Below are 19,723 nucleotides of genomic sequence, written 5' to 3'. Positions count from 1 at the left end.
TAGTTTGTTTCACTCTCAGCAAGCTATAATCTGTAGGCAGTGTTCTTGTTTCCTCCACACACTAGCAAGGTGGAGGAAAAATAGTTCAAAAAGTCACATTCACAATAAACCATTAACTATGCTGACGGTGACATGTAAACTGAGCTGGCAGTGGCTCTCTGGGATTTCAGACAGTCTTTGGCAGTCCTACCTGAAGATACCGAAAGTGTGAACCTAAAACCTCTTGCCTTAGAAGCATGTCTTTTACCCCACTGAGCTACAGCCCTTAACCTTAATTTCCATGTTCTCATTGGAAATTCTGATTGCATCCTGTAACAACATACAGTGGTGCCTCGCAAGACGAAAAGAATCCGTTCTGCGAGTCTCTTCGTCTAGCAGTTTTTTCGTCTTGCGAAGCAAGCCCATTGACGGATTAGCGGATTAGCGCTATTAGCGCTATTAGCGGTTTATCGGCTTAGCGGATAAGCGGCTTAGAAAAGGGGGGGGAACCCTGCAGGAACTCGCAAGACATTTTCGTCTTACGAAGCAAGCCCATAGGAAATTTGTTTTGCGAAGCACCTCCAAAACGGAAAACTCTTTCGTCTAGCGAGTTTTCCGTCTTGCGAGGCACCACTGTAAAGGTAAATATTATTCCAGTTCCTTGTGCTTAATGCTAGGGCACCCTCCACCTCACCCTCCCAAACCACGGAGGCATCCATTGTGCTTTGAAAATTCTGTATGAAGGAAAGCAGTTTTCCTTGAAGTCACAGCCATCAGCAGTTGGAGGGCTGAACCGGTTACTCTTCCTTGCTTGGAAACAGTTTGACTTTATCTGCTCAAACCTCACTTGCTGTGGATTTCTTGGATTTGGGTAGGTAGAGCCTGAGAATCCTGGATAGTCAATTATCTGTCTTCAAAGTACAATGACATGCAAAATCTGTCCTGACTATCAAACTGTTGGTGATGCAAAGCACTAGAAACTGTCCTCACAATGTGTGATGATTAAGGACAATTGAATTAATTCATCTCTTCCCTTCAAATGTCACTTAAGAAAAGCTTGGCAATACTTTACACAGCTATATATTCATGGATACCAGTAGGAATCACAGCAGGGAAATTAGTATGCCAGCCTAGCTAATGAAGCATTTCAAGTTTGGAAGCTGCATATTCTTGGTGTCCCAGCTTAGTCATAGCATTCTGAATGTACAGATAATATGAAAGAATAAGGTCTTTTGCTAGTTAAGAAAACGGTTTCCATCTACTCATACAGAAATGACAACCTAATAAATATACTGTCAAGCTGTGACCAGCTTTAACCCCGGTAGTAATTCTCCACAGTTCAATAAATCTATTCCTAAATGTACTAATTATGTTTAATGCTTTGTCTCACATAAACCCCTGCATACAAATTAGAAGGAAACATGAAAGCACAGCTGAGTCAAGTGTACTGTCCATTTCTTAAGAGTACTCTGGCTGCCAAAACACAAATTTAGATTGCCCTAGTTAGGTGTGTTTAGTCAGTCTAGGTGTGTTTTAAGGTTGTAACAACCTTACAAATGAGGCTATTTGCCCAAAATACTATATAAGTACTAAGTCCTAGGCTATTTAAATACATATAGATAGAAACCAGGACTTTGAGCAAGTATCATTATTTAAGTATTGGTGAGATAATGTTCCCTATTGCCAGCCCCACTAGTAACCTAGCAGCCGTGTTTAATACTAACCGAAGCTTCCAAATGATATTCAGTAACAGCTCCACATGCAATGCATTGTGGGGGGTCCAATTGAGAAGTCACCAAGGGACACATAACTATGACTAGGCTGTCTTTGTCCAGGAAAGGTCATACTTGATGCCCCAGGAACAGCTGAAAAAAGGCAAGTACCATGGCTTCTACTGGGCATCCAGTGACAATGGTGAATCGGTTGGTACCTCCAAACATATCTTTCAGAGGGAGAGCAATTACAGATGGAGCAGCTCTGCCCTGATAAAACAAGCCATTAAGTTTCAGTTAATTGGCCCTCAAGCAGTCCATTAATGAGCTCAATTTAGAATCTCCATGGCCTCCCTAAAGTTTGATGACAGGAGAAACAAAGCTGGGTGTTAGAAGTTAAGTGTACCAATCTCATTTCATTCAGTGTTTTCATGAAAAGGCTAAAAAGTATGGGAGGCAAAATGGAACAAGCAGCAGTCTCCCAAATACCACCTTCTGAAGCTGGCCATTCAAGTAGGGCTGGAACCACCGAAATATAGTGCTCCCATCCCAAACCAAGGGAGAGCTATAGCATCAAAAGCCACCTAAAGATCCAACAGAATGGGCTTCTCTTGGGATATAATATATAATGCATAAGAATGACAAAAATGTTCCTAAAATGAAACCAGACTGAGACAGCTCCAGAATATCAGATCATCCAAGGGTGCCTGCAACAATCACTCACTCAAGAATCCTTCCCAAGCAGTAGAACCAATATCAAAATAGATTTCCACATACTGTTTTAACACACAAATGCACCATGTGAAAGCACTGTGTGTCAGCTAATCCTTACCCCTACAGAGGGCAACCTTGGCCTAATTTAACGTGGGTGACTAAGGTGGGGGGATAAAGCAGAAAGAGGAGGAAGAGTGGCAGAAAGAGTGAAAAGGGGACCCTGTGCGCTTTTGACTTTGACCCTACCTAATTTAACTCTGGCTCTCCCCGCTACTGGTTCAAGTTACCACTGAAGGACTGTGGCCCTCCAAAGAAAAATGTTGCCACCCTACCTCATAGCTTCTGTGAAATTATGCTTAATTTACCAATTGGCCCAATAAAAAACATTTTCCTTTTGCATCAGAACATTCTTTTAAGATTCAGCTATATTAAATTTTCACTTCTCTCACTAACTTTAGTGCAAGATTTCAATGATTATATCACATTTAAATGTTTATTCCTCGTTACACTTCAGACTAGAATTCCCAAGCTACTAAAGGTGCAAACCTCAATGACACAGCATACAGCAGCAATTAATCAGTACTACCAGGCAGCATTATTATTTTCTTTTGACAAACCATCGCTTTGTTGGCAAAAAATGTTTAGGAGTGTACCAACTGGCATTTCCCTAGTATAAAAACATATTAACGGCTCATATTTCCAAGTTCAACAAGAATACTTGGTATTAAGCTTATTTATTTTGGGAGAAGTCAATATTATGTTTCAACGTGCGGTTATTATGAAAGAACACAGAGGGTTCAAATTACTAATTCTTCACTGGTCACCATAAAGAGTATTTTATTGTGCACCCATGTTCATGGAGCAATTACAGCTCAGATGTAAGAGCAATGAGATCCAATTTTCCAGTGTTCAGACCTGCTTAGCTCTTAGAAAAGCAGAAATTCTCACCCTCTCACCTACTACTGCAAACTTCACAAATGCTGGGAAATTAGAACAAAAAGGAAACCACTCATTTTCACTATATCTTGTGAGGCTTAGGAAAGCAAGCTGTGTTTCTACTGTAGCATTCGTAGGAGAGCATTACTTGATCAGTATCTGGCTTTGAAGGCACACAGGCATCATAACAGCAGCAGAACTATAGTACACTGATGCCTCACATGATAATGTTCTAAACCCTCTTTATGAATATGAGCTTTTAGAAACCACTAGTAGAAACAGTATCTATATTCTACAAAGAATACTTGAATAAGCACTCATTCATCTTGAACAAAGCATGCTTTCCAAGACTGGGCATGCATCAAGAACAAATACATCATCGCTGCTGCTACAGAATATAACCAAATCCAGAAACAAACATGTGCTAATTTAGTCTCCCCTCCCCTCAGTATGATATAATTATTAACTATGACTTCTCATTAAAGTAAAACTGCAGTTTACTGCTAAGCAATTTTGAATATGTAGAAAACAATGGTAAAAATGTGTGGGGTAAGAGATCGAAACCAATGGTACAAAACATAGAAGCTGTAAATTCCCAAGTATAAATATTTTGTCATCAAAGCAGAAACTGGTGGAAATCTTTTTCAGGTAATTTTGTTACTAGTGTTTGATATAAAGTGACACACAAACCATTACATTAAGTTGGAAATTCATTCACAAAAGTTATGAACTTATTTTTTATTTTAAAGTGTATTGTGTCACCAAGAAGCCACAAAACCCAAACCAATTTGAGATTTAGGGAATTCTACATATTTCATGACACACAGAAGTGTGGCCCCAGCTGCATGTTCTCATACCCCACAGTAATGAAGTCTAACAATATACAACTTTTAAAAAACCCTGACTGTTCTTCTCACTTACCTGTTTTCACACCTGTGTCAAACCTTTAATTTTAAGCTCTTCAAAGCACAGCAAAGACTTGCCTTCTTGCAGCAAGAAAAAATGCCATGCATACTGGTAGTGCTATATAAAACATTAGTAACTTAGCACTTTGCTCACTAAAGCCCAGTCAAAACAGGTTAGAAAGGTCTTATCTGCCGATGAATATACTGATGGTTTGGATTCCCCCAACATTACAGAGGGGACGTTGCTGATAGTATCTACCGGTATTTGTCTGAGTTAAAAGCCTGGTATTGAGAGCTCTCTATCAGACTTAATTGCATTGGGCAAAAATCACTTGACTCCATGGGTATTTGAGGCACAAATAAATTAGCACGTGCTAAGTTCATGTCTAGCCTTCTGTATCACTTCTGCCTCCAATAAGCTCACAAAGCCATTTGAGCACCTGTATAATTGATCCTGATAGACCTTCATTTTCAGAAGGGACATATCGTACTGTGCACCAGTTGCCATCTCCAAGCATTTTTTAAGAGCTGTCCTATACTGATGTCATTATATAACCATCAGAGCAAAGATATGAATGACAACTGCCAGGCTTGAAACACTAGGTTCTCAGCCTTGCAGACATGGTGGAGCCATCATTTCCTACATCTTCAGCTGATGAAGCAAATCCCCCCCACTCCCTCCTTTTATCTGTGAACATGTGAGTGTGGTGGATTTGTGAAAAGAGTATGCCCATTTCCAGCCATACCTAGTTCGACCCTTTAAAATGCCTTAATTAAAAGACAATGTTCTGTTCCTCAAAGCATTGCTCATAATCTCTAGTGCCCTCTCTGTACTATTCCACAAGGCTCCATGTAGCGATAAGGGAATATCTGCTTGCTCAGCTGAAGCGGAACAAAGCCTTGATGGGTTGTTTCAAGTGTTTGACCTGAACTCTTGAGCAGACCAATTTCTCCCTGCATTTTCCCGACAAAAGAAAGAAAAAATAATTAACTTAAGGAAGAGCGGTAAACAAGCAACGGAGAGAGCACAAGCAGCTGTTGTAGCCAGACTGTGGGTTTTTCACTCAAATATTAAATTTTCTGATGCAGAAGCATCAGAATGTTATCAAATGCAATCCACTGATCAACCAGAGTGACAACTTTCTCTTTCCCATTAAAACACTTTTAATAAGCCCAGAAGCCGAATATGCCTCGGCATGTCTCAAGCCTTTAATCTAATCTTCATAAAACATTAGCTGCAGATCCTTGCTCAATACTTGCTCTCCCCACCCTCCACTTTTCCACTATTTCATTTCCCACCTTCTACAACTCCAAAACATAAGCACTTATTGCAGTGAGTCATTTGAACATATACGCACTTTCTCCAAGCAAGGATCTGGAAACTCTCAATACTTGAGAGAAAGAGCAACAATACACCTTTTCAGCTTTAATTCCATCTAGACACCAGGACACAACACCATCCAGTTTTGCTGCTCTCAAACAACTAAATGTTCTGAATTTTATTGAGGGGAACTCCTTTTCTGACAGGCAGAGAAGTATAGCATATGTACTATACATATACATAGCTAAAATGAGAGGAAAGCTAGCTTTCTCACCTACTAATGACAAAGCAAAAGCGCATGTACAATGGTGGCACATGGCCACAAAAATTTAATGACCACTGCATGGTGGAGTGGAAGGTGGACAATTCAGAGAAGTAGCAGAAAAAGGACCATTTCTTCCCCTGTACTAGATGGTACTCATACTCACAGGTCATTCTGCCCAGATGCTGAGGTCCAGCGCCGAAGGCCTTCTAGAATTTCCCTCACTGCGAGAAGTAAAGCTACAGGAAACCAGGCAGAGGGCCTTCTTGGTATTGGCGCCCGCCCTGTGGAACGCCCTCCCATCAGATGTCAGAGATTAACAACGACCTGACATTTAGAAGACATCTGAAGGCAGCCCTGTTCAGGGAAGTTTTTAATGTGTGACATTTTAATGTATTTTTTATCTTTGTTGGAAGCCGCGCCCAGAGTGGCTGGGGAAGCACAGCCAGATGGGCGGGGTACAAATAATAAATTATTATTACCACCAATGACTGCTCGCAAAGAGGAGGTACTGGCAGACAGAGCAAAGGGCAGCAGCAGTTCAGAACATAGCCCTGTTCAATAAGATAAGGTTACCAGATGTCCCCGTTTCCTGTGGACAATCCCCGGATTTACAAATCAGTCCCCATACAAAATCTACTGAAGTTGGAAAATATCCCTGGATTCATTGAAAAAAATCTGGTACCCTTAACATAAGAGCAACCTGCAATAGTAGTCACTGTAGAAAAAGACTAGTTTTCTGTGTGAGTGAAAAATATATCAGTCTGGATCTAGCTGCTAATATGTGGATGGAGTGGGTAGTATGGATCCTGGAAGATGCCCTCAAAATACTGCTGCCATGGCAGGATTCCTGTGTTATCAACTACTGCTTTTTGTGAATAGTTCTGTTGTGCTTTTTGGCATATCCTCTCATTTGGAGCTCACTGCTTACAATCTTCCTCCACACCAGCCATGTCCAATTTCATACTAAACTATTCAATAGTGTATATTCACGAACCACATATATATGTACCTGCAATTCGGGATAATACAGCATCTGATGAAGCAGACAAGAAGCCATGAACACATATGTCGTAATAAATCTGTTAGTCTTTAAAGTGCTGCAAGTCTGTGGGGTTCTTTCTGCAAGAACCTAAAACGACTTCCCCTCTGGAAATCAGTTCTGCTGAATAGATCAGCATGAAACTAGACATGACAGGGCAGCCACATTTCTCTTTACCTATCCGCCCTATTCATGCATAAAGCAAGAATAGCAGTCTCATTTTTACATCAAAGCGAATGCACAAATATGGGATGGCAAATTCTTCCTACCTGCCCTCACCATACCTCTCCATGCTCCATTGCACCAGACACATTTCTCCAAGTTTAGCTCATTTCTGATTTCTAAGACAAGAGCTCATGATGAGGCAAAGGGAAGGAAGGGGAAAGGCTCAGCTCCTCATACCTATGCATTCATTCTGATGCTATACTTATTGTACATTCCTTGAGACAATGGTGTAGAAGGTGATTAACAAATTAATAATAATAAATAAAATAAATCATAGACTCTTGCTATATAAAACCACTTTGAGGTTGTTGTTTACAATCAAGCAGAATATTTTTAAATAAATATACATACATACATACATACATACATACATACATAAGCAGGACAGACACATGCATGGGCAAATGTGATTGCTTTCATCATGTCTAGTTTAGACCTTTTAGGGGGAAAGAGCACAAGATCTCCAAAAACTAAACCAAAGAACTCTTTTTTTGGTAACTGTCAGAAAAGCAAACTGGCTGCCCCTGCACTCACTGGGGTTACTGTAAGTGACAGCAGACTTATAAACAAAGCCCAGGCTCCAAAGATCCATGGAATTATGTTTGCGTACATACGTGCATGTTGATTCAGATTTAAGATTACATTATCTTCTCAAATTAGCTTTACTAAAGTCGAGCTCCCTACAGGCTTGGGCAAAACAGCTGATGAGCCTCTGTGGAGCTTCTTCAATGCACTGTCAAAGCTGCATCATCTGCAAGCAAGATCTCTCAGATAGGGGCCTGCCACACTTTTGTTTTGGTGTGGTGATGTGCCAGGTTCAACAGACCCGTCACTCCTCAAATGAAAGTACACACCGCCTTCAGCCAAGCTAAAGGCATATGAGAGCAACAGGGACAAGAATATCACAAAGCAAATTGGGGGAAGGCATTCAATGTTCTTGTGGAAAAATACATTCATTTTGTAAAGCTTAGGTGGGCATCCTATCTTGCTGAGCAGTCCTTTTTGGCTGAGTCCTTTTGGGATGGGGGTGCTCTACTAGGCTCATTTGTATAGTGATAAACCATGGTTTTGTGTTTCATCTGAACTGGGCTAAAGAATTCTAAACATGGCTTTCTGCTTTCTTTTTCTAAGCTATATGGTTTGATCAATCTTTGCACTATGCTGATGAAAAACAATACCAAACCTACCATTTACAAAGAAATTTTTTTTACTGTTACAAATCAAGGAACCAGGGAACCCGGCACAGGGCTTTCTCGGTAGTGGTGCCCACCCTGTGGAACACCCTCCCATCAGATGTCAAACAGGTAAACAACTATACTACTTTCCAAAGACATCTGAAGGCAGCCCTGTATCAGGAAGTTTTTATTGTTTAATGTCTTAATGAGTTTTTATATTGTGTTGGGAGCTGCCCAGAGTGGCTGGGATAACCCAGTTGGATGGACAGGGTATAAATAATAAATTATTATTACATTATTATTGTAAGTCCCATCAGAAGGCACAAGATTTCTGCACAGCAGGGAGGTTGGATTAGATGGCCCTCAGGGTCCCTTCCAGCTCTACAATTCTGTGATTCTATGAAAGTTAATATACCAATTTAATCTAGCAGATTTCTTTGCACACAATATCCAAGAAGACTGGCAAGACAGTCTGAAAACTATACAGTCTGCACTACACCTGCATGCAAAGATATATAGTTAAGCACATATTGGAATTTTTAGTTTTAAGTAGAGGGAGAAGCACAGCATAATCCTATCCATATTTACACAAAAATAAGCCCCACTGTGTACAATGAGTATTTCTTCCATATAAGTCTGTATGGGACTGCACTCTTAACCATCTTAAGGTTTAATTCTCAAGTGATGGATCTTTGGCTAATGCATCATAATGAAAACATTAATACTTTGTAATTCCTCCTTAGTTAATAAAATGTTCAAGGGAATTAACTTCTGTGATTGATCATTCTACTAAGCAAACCCCACAAGGCAAATTAAACAACTACAAATGGGTAATTAACCCAAGTTGCAAGTCAGATGGTTTCCAGCTATTCCTCATGAGAGCAAGATACAGAGATTGGTAAGGAGTCAGTCTCTCTCTCTCTCTCTCTCTCTCTCTCTCTCTCTCTCTCACACACACACACACACACACACACACACACCTGATTCTAACAGAATTTTGCCTTCCATTGTAACACATGATTTGAGTCACTTCCAAGCGTCATATTATACTCTGGGTTCTGCACTTATGGGACAGGCAGTTTATTCTACATTCTGGGAGGGGTCAGAGTTGACAATCACCCACCATTTAGATGGCTGCCCAATAAAGAGAACAGAATGATGGCTTAAAAAGCAAAATATAATTCCTTAACTTTATTACCGTAAATACTTCATCTCAAAATATGTTACTATTGTAACTTTATTCTGTGAAAAGCACAGTCTCATCTAAACAAGTTTTTTCTCAGACTGGTACTTTGGAGACATAGATGACACATTATAAATAGCAAACCAGCTTGCCAGAGCTTGATTTGAAAAGCACTTACCTTAATCAGCTCAAGAGCAAGGATATTTATAATGGCAAGATGGCGATAGCGGCTGTGACTGCACTTTTGTGTTTCCCTGCAGGGCTGGCTGTGTTTGCATTTTGTTTTGTGCTCAATTTGATTCTCTGGGGAGGAGTAATTGTTCTTTTATTTATCATCATTGTCTTTGGTTCCATTTATTATATGATTTTGCGACTGCCATTTTTCTATTCCTTTTCACCACTTTTTTCCCTTCTCTCTTCACCGACAGTGAGGCCTGTCTAGCCAAAACCAGCTTTTTGTAACTGAACGCAGGAACCATTATACAGTGTACCTGTATAATCAACTATACCCATAACAGTTAGAGAAGCATCTTTCATCTGCTGAGGAACTATGGTTCCACCAAAACTACTGAAAGTAGTATATTGATATATTTAGCTGCAAGATGCCGCAAGCAAGTACCTGCAGTGCAAATACACTGAATGGAAGAAGACAAGGAACATTTCCAACAATCTCTGAATTACAGCTCTTAACTTAAAGACAGTGATGATAGAAAATCCAAGATCTGCAAGCAAAGAACTAATTGTTGAGTCTCTCTGGGATCAAGCAATGGTAATTATCATCATTTTCTCTGGAAAGATAATGAAGAATTCTGTTTAACAATGACGTTGTTAATTATTTTGTTTCCATTTTGTCCGCAGGCATTGCTTTATTGTCCAATATTTTGTCTGTCTTAAAGTTAGTATTTGCAATCAGTTGAGTACTCTGCATTTTCTTAATGTTTCTGCAGGGTAAATTATATGGCCGGGCTCCAAAGAGATATTTTAAGGACACCTGAGGGCTTACGTATGCCCAATAGACTTTTTTTCACTGAAAAACAGCACACTTGCAACAAACACATCTCAAAATTCTGTTTGCAGTTTCTCAGATGCAAAAGTGATATTCTAGGTTCTATAAGGGGCTGAAGTTCAAGAAGCTCAAGCCCAAAGCCCCCTTGCAGTCCTATATTGTGTCCTATAACTGGCACAAATCTGAGTTTGATTATGCTTTTTTGCCGCTGACTTTTAGTTTGTATGTTTCAGATATGATTTTTGGAAATATTAAATATATATAGTCTGAGGTTCTAACTCTAGGGCTACACTTACTATTAGATGAGTGTGTGAGTCATGTAGAAAGGTTAAGGGATTGAACTGAAATAAAAGAGCCATTTAAATCCCATAATTAATTTAAAAATTCTTATTTTAATCTATTAAATGAAGACAGGCTTCCTATCTGAAAATATTACTACAACTCTTAGGAAAGAATGAAGAGCTCCCCATCTGCACAAACAATTACTGTTTAGTCAAGAAAAGCATTAATAGCAACCAAGGCAGAACGGGATGAGGTTATATGAACTTCCTTGAATAAAGAGCATTCCTTTAGAATACATTTGGAACAGATTTACAAAACTGAATTATGTTGACTGTGGGGCAAACAGAACTTCAATAATGTTACCCACAAATATTTTGAGATCTAGTGTCTTTACTATATTCGCACTAATTCCTGGATAAAATTATAATCTTGAAATGTATGTCTTCCCTTTGGTAGAGTTGCATAAACTTTTTTCTAACTTGCTTTTGGTGTGTATGCCACTATTATTTTTTTATTTAGCTATTGTTACCCCACTTCTCTTCACCAAGCTAGATGGTAAACAAAGTTGGGCTGGGGGGGAAATATTGAATACAGGAGCCATTAGGCAGTATCCACCTAACAAGGGGTTTTAGCTGGCTTTTGTATTTCTAGAGGTGGAGAATCAACTATTGAGTGTTTCTCTCTCCCCAAAGACCCTGGTGCAACTGGAAACCTACAGAGCCTCATTTAATGATCTGCAGTATCTGTCCACAATCCATCTTAAGACTCTTACAGATGCAGATTCATTACTTTTACCCGCCAACTTTTTTCCTCTCTTACTTTATTAACCTGATGAACAGTTCTGGAGAACTTGAAAGCTTAAACTATTGGTTTGACCCAATAAAGATATGGCCCTAAAACAGATCCATTTCTTATAGGTCACTTACCTTCACTTTCAAATAAAAGTCATAGGGACTGTGGTTTTCTTTTAGATACTGAACCAAGTCAGAAATATATTTCCAATTCACTTCAATTCATAAATGGCTATTACATCCTGATGTAAGCAGTACAAGAAGCCTATTAATGCAAGAATTAACACATCTATCCCAGACATGTACAACCCAGTAACTTCAAATGTTCTCTAAAGCCTTCCATGCTAAAGCAATTACCTCTCCTAGCCATGTAACTGATGAAGGAAAGGGCAAAAAGGATCAGTACAGAATCCATTATCACCTCCCTGCTATGCTAATCTAGGTGCCATACTTATTTGAGCTTCAGTGATATTAAAAGAAGCATTTTGTCTGCAAAAAGGTTTCTCTGACCATAACTCCATGCAATCAAAGCCTGTATCCTGAACAGCTGACTCCAACCTTTTTATAACTTAAAGTAATAAGAACATTCAAAAGTTATTCTACATATAGTGAAGAAAATGACAAAACAAGGATAGATGAAATTTTATCAAAGTCTTAAAACCCTAATTATAATATAAAAATGGCAAAGGCAAAGAAGGAATTGCATAGGGGGGGGAGTTTGGGGATACCCAAAATTCCAATTTATGTTGCAGAAACATTTAAGTTATCACTTTGAAAATCATATATTTCTGCTGATGTTTCTCTTCTTTTGCTTTTTATTTTATTTCCTCTTCCTCTCTTCTTCCTCTCTTTATCTCTATTGTCCCTTTCTTTTCTTTTTTCTTTGTTTTGCATCTTTTGTAGTTGTAATTTTATTGTATTATGAGAAAATCTCAATAAAAAAATCTTACCACAAAAAATAGAAGAAAAAAGAGAAAATGACATATTTCTAAAATCTAGCACTATCAAGCTGACTTTTTAATAAGTCACCTTTTCATCCTGAGAATTGAATAATTTGTTTATTGAATAAAATAAAAATAAAAACATGAATTATTAAATTGCATTCAATTTTCACAATGCAGAATATCTGGAGGCAAAGAATATACCAGTTACTTAGGAGCTCCAGGACCCTAAATGGTTTCTATCTTTGACATATTTAGGCGTGAGAACTTTGGAGGATTACAGAAAGAATCAGCTTTGTTGTTTTGTGTGTTTTCATTTCTCAGCTTTCAGGTATCCTGGGGGTAAAAGTTATAGTAACATACAACCAGCAACAGGTTGCCATGATACACAAAAATCCAAAACTAAAATGCCATGCCAGGTAGGGGATGAGCTGTACAACCCAAACTGTAGGTAGGAAGTACCTGTTCCTGTTTTGCTGCAGAGAGAATACGTATGAAGGATGAGGAAAACACAATAATGTTTCGACTTCCCTTTGTGCAAATTTAGTTACTTTCTTGTTTGCTGCAAACCATAGTCCATAATTACATTTTAAATCACAAACCATGTTTTGCTCTTGCTCTGTAAAACCAGGATCAACCTAGTTTACAAACCTAGGGCAAACCATGCTTTGAATGTTCGAATGAAATGGCAAACTATACATAAGAAAAAAACTAAATAAACACCAAGGACTGCACAAGGACAGTGAAAAGGGAAGCTTTAAATCAACACTCCTTTTACTGTCAGACAGTTAATGCACATTAGCTAAAGAGAGAGAAAATATTCAACCCAAGCATGGCCAATGTTTTTTTTTTAAAAAAATACAATTAGAATCAATAAAACTATTGCTGATTTTATTCTGAATTATTTGATGAAGTAAACCTTAAAGGCTTTGTCCAAATTAATATCTAGCAGTAACAATTGTCTTCATCCTTCTTTCATGTTGGATCATTCTGGATATCCAAATTCTGCACCCTCTTGCCTTACCTCCCTCATCTGTCAATAATCAGGAAAAGGGAGGGTACAGAAACCAGCATCAGGAAGGCTAGTCGACCCAGTGGACCATGGAATAAAGGATCAGAGGTGAAAACAAGCCGTCTACAGTGTCCACATTTTTGTTTTCAAACTGGAACTCTGCATATTCCCTGTACTCTATAGAGCCAGCAATAAATCAGTAAATTGTTCTCTAATCCTTTCTTTTCATTGTCTATTTAATACTATAAACATTACATCATATCCAGAGTGAACAGCAGAAACAAGATCTATATTTCATAATATTAAACAAGCTGACAATCACGTTTTCTTTGAACATCAAGAGAATGCAAATAGAAGGGCAAAATGCAAGATATCATTCAACTTGGACAAAAGCAATTTAAGACATTTATGAAGGTCAGTAAATGCCATAAATTCAGTGAACAGAAGCCAATTATTGGAGATCTCTTACAGATACCAGTCATCTGCCAAAGAGCTATCTACTTAATACTTATTATGCATCAGTTCAGCAAAGTTGACAATTGCATTTTCTTCTATTACATTTTCATGACTCTGAGATAAGTATATAGCCTTCTCTTCCTTTAGGATACATGCTTTCAAAAAGATCAATAAACTAATGTACCTTCTGAAAGCAATAATTATAGCTGACCAGGAGTTATTTAGGACAGAAGGAAAATAAATCCTTTAGGAAACAAATACGGAAGGAATGTTTTAAAGTAAACTATCCAGTCCTTACTCCAGTAGTACAAAGGAATAATATATTTAAACACTATGCACGTATACCTCCAGATTTTTGAGTTGTTCAATATACATGAGCCTACATGCCACCCTGGCTGAAAGCAGGTCAAATGTAGGCATAAACTCTAGCTATTTTCTAACTCTAGTAGGGCACTGAGAGTGTGTAGTCGGTGTGTTCCCTCCCATTTTTCCTGTTAATGTGAACTATGGTATAGCATTATGTCTGCAACAGCACTAATTAGTTTGCTTTTTAAATCAGGGTTAGAAACCAAGATAAAAGCTAATTCTGCACATTTGTGCACACATAACCAACTGTGTGAATTATTAGTTAGCTGGATTAATCTAGCTGTCAAATGCTGGCTCTCAGGAGTGAATGGACAAAGGGCACCAGAACAGGAACAGAGGCGAGAGAAGAGAGTTCAAAGGTTGTACTAGGAACAATTTAGTAAGGATCTATAGTGGTACCTCGGGTTAAGTACTTAATTCGTTCTGGAGATCCGTTCTTAACCTGAAACTGTTCTTAACCTGAAACACCACTTTAGCTAATGGGGCCTTCCACTGCCGCCGTGCTGCCGGAGCACGATTTCTGTTCTCATCCTGAAGCAAAGTTCTTAACCCAAGGTACTATTTCTGGGTTAGCGGAGTCTGTAACCTGAAGTGTATGTAACCCGAGGTACCACTGTATAAGCCATATCATATAAAACCAATTATAAAGGCCCTCTTAATCTTCAACACTCAAACATGGTATCAAATTAGTAAGTTGACAAGAGAGACAAAAAGGACAGGCGAAGCAGTATAAAGTTATATATATTTATAAATATAATATAAAGTTATAATAAAAGGAATACATAAACAGAATGATATTTTACTTTACAAGTGTCAGCAATATCATAAGGTTGTGTCCAATGTTGTGTCTCTACCCAGCCTGCAGCCATCCACACACCCTCAAAATCTTATCCAGAGCATTGGAGGACCCTCCAGAGCAGATTTTCAGGGTGCACAGAGTGCTGCAGAGGGCAGGAAGGGAAAGGAAAGGAATAGGTCTAAAACAGCAGGTGAACCAGAAAGGAAAGACTGTGGAGTAGAAAGGAGCAAAGCTACATAGTAAGTAGAAGAAAATGTGGGACAAAACATGTTATACAGATCTTATACAGAAGGCATAATAATATACAGATCTTATACCTAATAGAATATTTAACAATTTCTAATAGAAGGAGAGGACTATCCACTTCATGTTCAGATTGAAATATTTCCATAGGCATCTTGATGGCCATTGTGAGAACAGGCCTTTAGGCTGATCTGTTAAGTAGTTTCTAGCATCTCAAAAAAAGAAAAGAAAAATTTGGCATCTTAATTCTTGTTCTAACCCTGCAAGCATATTCTATCTTTAATATTTGTTTTTACTGTTTTATTGTTACCATATTTTTCGCTCTATAACACGCACCCGACCATAACACGCACGTAGTTTTTAGAGGAGGAAAACAAGAAAAAAAATATTCTAAACGAAACAGTGGGTGTATGATTTTTGTGGTTCATGCTGTGGCCACAGACATGTGATCTGACAGTGAGTTTGGAGTAGCCCAATGCAAAAATCCTGAGGATCCATGTGGATCCATGCTTTGTAACCACGTTTTTGCACCACTGCGGCCCTAGGCAACAGTGGGTGCGTGATTTTTTTGGTGCAAGATGTAGCCATGGACATGTTATGTGATCTGATGGTGAATTTGGGGTGACCCAGTGCAAAAATCCTGAGGATCCATGTGGATCTGTGCTTTGTAACCACGTTTTAAGTGGGGAGGGAAGGAAAAGCACTCAAGGGACAAGGAGAAGGATGCTGCTAATAATGCAGAAGAGGGCTTTTAAGGGGAGAAGAAGCATGCGTGGGGTGGGTGGAGAAGGATGCTGCTCCTCTCCTCTCCCACTTTGCTCCTTTAAAGCAAGCAGGCTCTGCGTTTCTCCCTCCTCCCTGTTCATCCCCGGCTTAGCGAGCTGAAAAACTTTGCTGCTATTTAGCGAGCTGAGTGGGGAGGAGAGAGGGACAGAGAGCCTGCTTGCTTTAAAGGAACCAACCGGACAGGAGCCACTTACCTCTCCTCTCTCGCTTTGCTCCTTTAAAGCAAGCAGGCTCTCTGTCCCTCTTTCCTCCCCACTCAGTGGCTCTTCTCCCGCTTTGCTGTTTCAAAGCGAGCCACGGAGGAGGGAAGGAAGGGGAACCATGGATCCTCTGCTCACGACTGCAGCAGATCCCCCCCCCCCGCCACCCGTAGGCATTCCCTCCATAACACACACAGGCATTTCCTCTTACTTTCTAGGAGGAAAAAAGTGAGTGTTGTGGTGCAAAAAATACGGTATTTCATAATTCTGGTTTTGAATCGCAAGCTGCCTTGAATAAACTTTCCTGTAGAAAGGCAGGGATAAGTTGTACATTCCTAATGCACAATTTAGTCTTATGTCTCCTGCATTACTCACAATTACTATCCAGAACAGTAGCTCAACAGCATGGACAGATAGATAGATGGATGATAGATGATAGATAGATAGATAGATGATAGATGATAGATAGATAGATGATAGATAGATAGATAGATAGATAGATAGATAGATAGATGATAGATAGATATAGATAGATAGATAGATAGATAGATAGATAGATAGATAGATAGAGATAGATATAGATAGATAGATAGATAGATAGATAGTGTCAGGGTTTCAGGGACAGAGAGCAAGGGGGAGGGATCCCAGGGTGACGAGGAAGAGGACGACGATGACCCGAGGTTGTCAGTGAGTCCGTCAAGTGAATCCGAGGATTCCCAAAAGGGAGCCCCCCTGGTCAGGCCAAGGGGCAGTAGAGAGGGAAGCAGTCAGAAGCAGGGGAACGAAGAGGGAATCCCCAGTGGGGGTTGGAGATCGGGACCGGCCTCTCTGTCGGAACGGAGTGAAGGGGGTGGAGTTACCAGTGTGTCAGAAAGAGCAGAACAGGGAGCAGAGAGGGGAAGGAGTTCGGAGCAGAACATCCTGCCGGAAGGGGAGGAGTGTAGTACCGAGAGTAGCGTAGCGGTCGAAAGGAAGGTCAGAGGCAACGTACGCGCGCCAAGTTCAAATATGGAGGCGCGCGGAAATGAGGAGAGCCCTGAGGAGGAGCCTGGTCCCAAAGCACGAAGGAGGGGGGAGCAGGCGTCAGAAGACTCAGCCTCGGGGGAGTCCCGAAGGGAGGGAGCACAGGGGGGCAGGAAGACCCTGCGGAAAAGGAAGGAGAGGAAAAGGTGGAGCAGTACAAGCCTCTTAAGCTGGTGCAGGGGCGGGACTGACTCAGAGGGGACTTCAAACATCTAAGGGTAAAAGATGCTGAGCCACGGAGCTTGGATGTAACGACAACAATGTTCTTCAATAAAACCTTTTGTATATAACTTGGACTGGATTTTGGTCTCTTGTGAGCTGGGACCTCGGGTGGCTCTGACAGATAGATAGATAGATAGATAGATAGATAGATAGATAGATAGATAGATAGACAGACAGACAGACAGACAGACGGATAGAATTTAAAGTTGATCCTTGGAATAAAATACTAAATGAGAAAATAATTCATTGGGAATTATAGAAGAGAGACTAATGCACTTTAAACAACAACAACAGTATTTTCAGTGTCCTTATTCCTCTTCTACCCTGCAAATGGGTTCTCTCTATCTAGTATTAAATTACACCCCAAGGGCTCATTTTTATTCAGTTTGTCATGTTGCAGATACAATAGCCAGTACACATAAACAAGCATTACAAATGAAATATTGAACATTAAAAGAGCAGTATGTATTTATCAAGATTCATGACAAATCAATGTTTGCAGCATAACTAATTTACATTTATTGTATTCACCTCTTAAGGCAATGTGTAGGGCATGTTTTTTTTCTTAAATCAGTCCCATGGGTGTTACATTCCATTCCATGTTACAACAAGCTTTAACAAAAAAGATTTTATTACACCACTCCATCACCTGTCTAAACTTAATCAAGCACAACATTGCTTTCTGCAACTCTACTGTACTCTCACATCCCCAAGGGACTTGACTCGTACTAGTCACTTTGGAAGAAATATAGCAGCCCAGCATGCCCAATTTATTAAAATTTACAATTGGGTAGTCACCAGTACTCAACTGGAGCATGCTGTTGTCATGTGGCGGGGGGGGTTGTTACTCCTTTTTACAGCTGAGTACAAGGGATTATTATTTTTATAAGCAAATATTTAGAACATCAACTTGAACATTGGGCTTTCTTGTACTTTTATGCCAGCAAAGTGGGAAGCAACAAGGTATTGGGAGGGGGGTGTTAAATAATCTAGACTTCAGTACATTTGGAACTTCCACCAACATTTTAAACCAATTATAGGCATAATTTCTGCAGTAACTATCCCTAAAATGGTGGGATGGCAACTTGTATGCCTCTTTCCAGCAACTCTTGCAGTGAAGCTGGTGCCAAATGCATTGCTCCGCTTTCCTTTAGACCACACCAGCGAGGCCAAGAGCGAGGTTTTGTCATCTGGGAAGCCCAGGACCTCCATACACACTTCCCAGGCTTGCACCCCAGAAAGGTCACTTTGTGGCTGCTAACATAACAAAAACAAGGGAGGCAGTAGTTATAAGTTATGGGCCTCTACAGCTACAGCAGGCATTCTCCAGTGGTTAAATTTCACCCCTGGAGGCACATTCTATGGTCTTTGGAGACAGATGCCAACAATACAAATACTATTTGAGGCAGGAGGATCAGAATGGGTAAGAAATTAAAATACAATAAAACTATCAGGAAACTGCACAATTGTGTGTCAAAAAAATGCCTTGCTTCTGAAACACAGTCAATGCTATACAGTATTTGACAAACATATAGGGCAGAGGAGTTTCAAAAATGTAGCAAAAGTATCAAGAATGTTTCTCTATGCCCATGAAATGACAACTATGTATGTGGGTGTTTTTGTCAAGAGGCCTTTTTAGTCAATTTCAAGGCTGTGAATAGAGGGAGAGGGATGTCACATATACAATGGGTGCTTTTTAGTTTTACCTGAACAAAATATGCAATGCAGTATCCCTCCCTGCCCCCACTTTTAGTCTCTCTTGATTACTACCATTTCCCCAACCTTTTTTTTTTTTTTTTTTTTTGCAAGGTTGAGCTTTGTCAACGTGCTGTAACCAGACAATGGGAAAGGAAGAGATCACTCCATCTCAAACCTTTATTTTTGTTTTATTTGATGTATCCCATCCCAATAGGCATGTGGATTACGGGTGAGTTACAAATGTTCTTAATAAAATAAACCTCTAACAAGCTCCTACATTTCCTCTAATCAAGGGCCTCTGCCCTAACAAAGCAGACTCTGCTCCTTCAATCACTACCTGTCATAGCAATGGAAAAGAAAAAACTACCATTGACTCCCTAAATTCACGGCAGCTCAGTCAAGATAAACACATAAGCCCAAGATCTGTGTCAGAGACAGAACCTG

The 19,723-nt window shown here is 39.7% G+C and overlaps 1 protein-coding gene and 1 long non-coding RNA gene across 9 annotated transcripts in view; one reads left to right on the top strand and one right to left on the bottom strand.

Annotated features, from left to right (window-relative positions):
* Positions 1-19,723, bottom strand: part of MAST2 (microtubule associated serine/threonine kinase 2) — a 145,707-nt gene that overhangs the window by 85,815 nt on the left and 40,169 nt on the right. The gene's annotated exons all lie outside the window — the stretch shown is intronic.
* On the top strand, positions 1,741-13,701 carry LOC310846289. 3 transcript variants are annotated; one of them, XR_014565218.1, is made up of 3 exons: positions 1,741-1,854; positions 9,883-10,223; positions 13,522-13,701. It is a non-coding gene; the product is annotated as an uncharacterized lncRNA (long non-coding RNA). The 3 variants fall into 3 exon arrangements; XR_014565219.1 differs by lacking the exon at positions 1,741-1,854 and adding an exon at positions 9,667-9,767; XR_014565220.1 differs by lacking the exon at positions 1,741-1,854 and having other exon boundaries at positions 9,671-10,223.

This window comes from Podarcis gaigeae (assembly GCF_964106915.1).
Source record: "Podarcis gaigeae genome assembly, chromosome: 6".
NCBI classification, from domain to species: domain Eukaryota; kingdom Metazoa; phylum Chordata; class Lepidosauria; order Squamata; family Lacertidae; genus Podarcis; species Podarcis gaigeae.
This window is presented reverse-complemented; position numbering and strand designations above follow the sequence as displayed.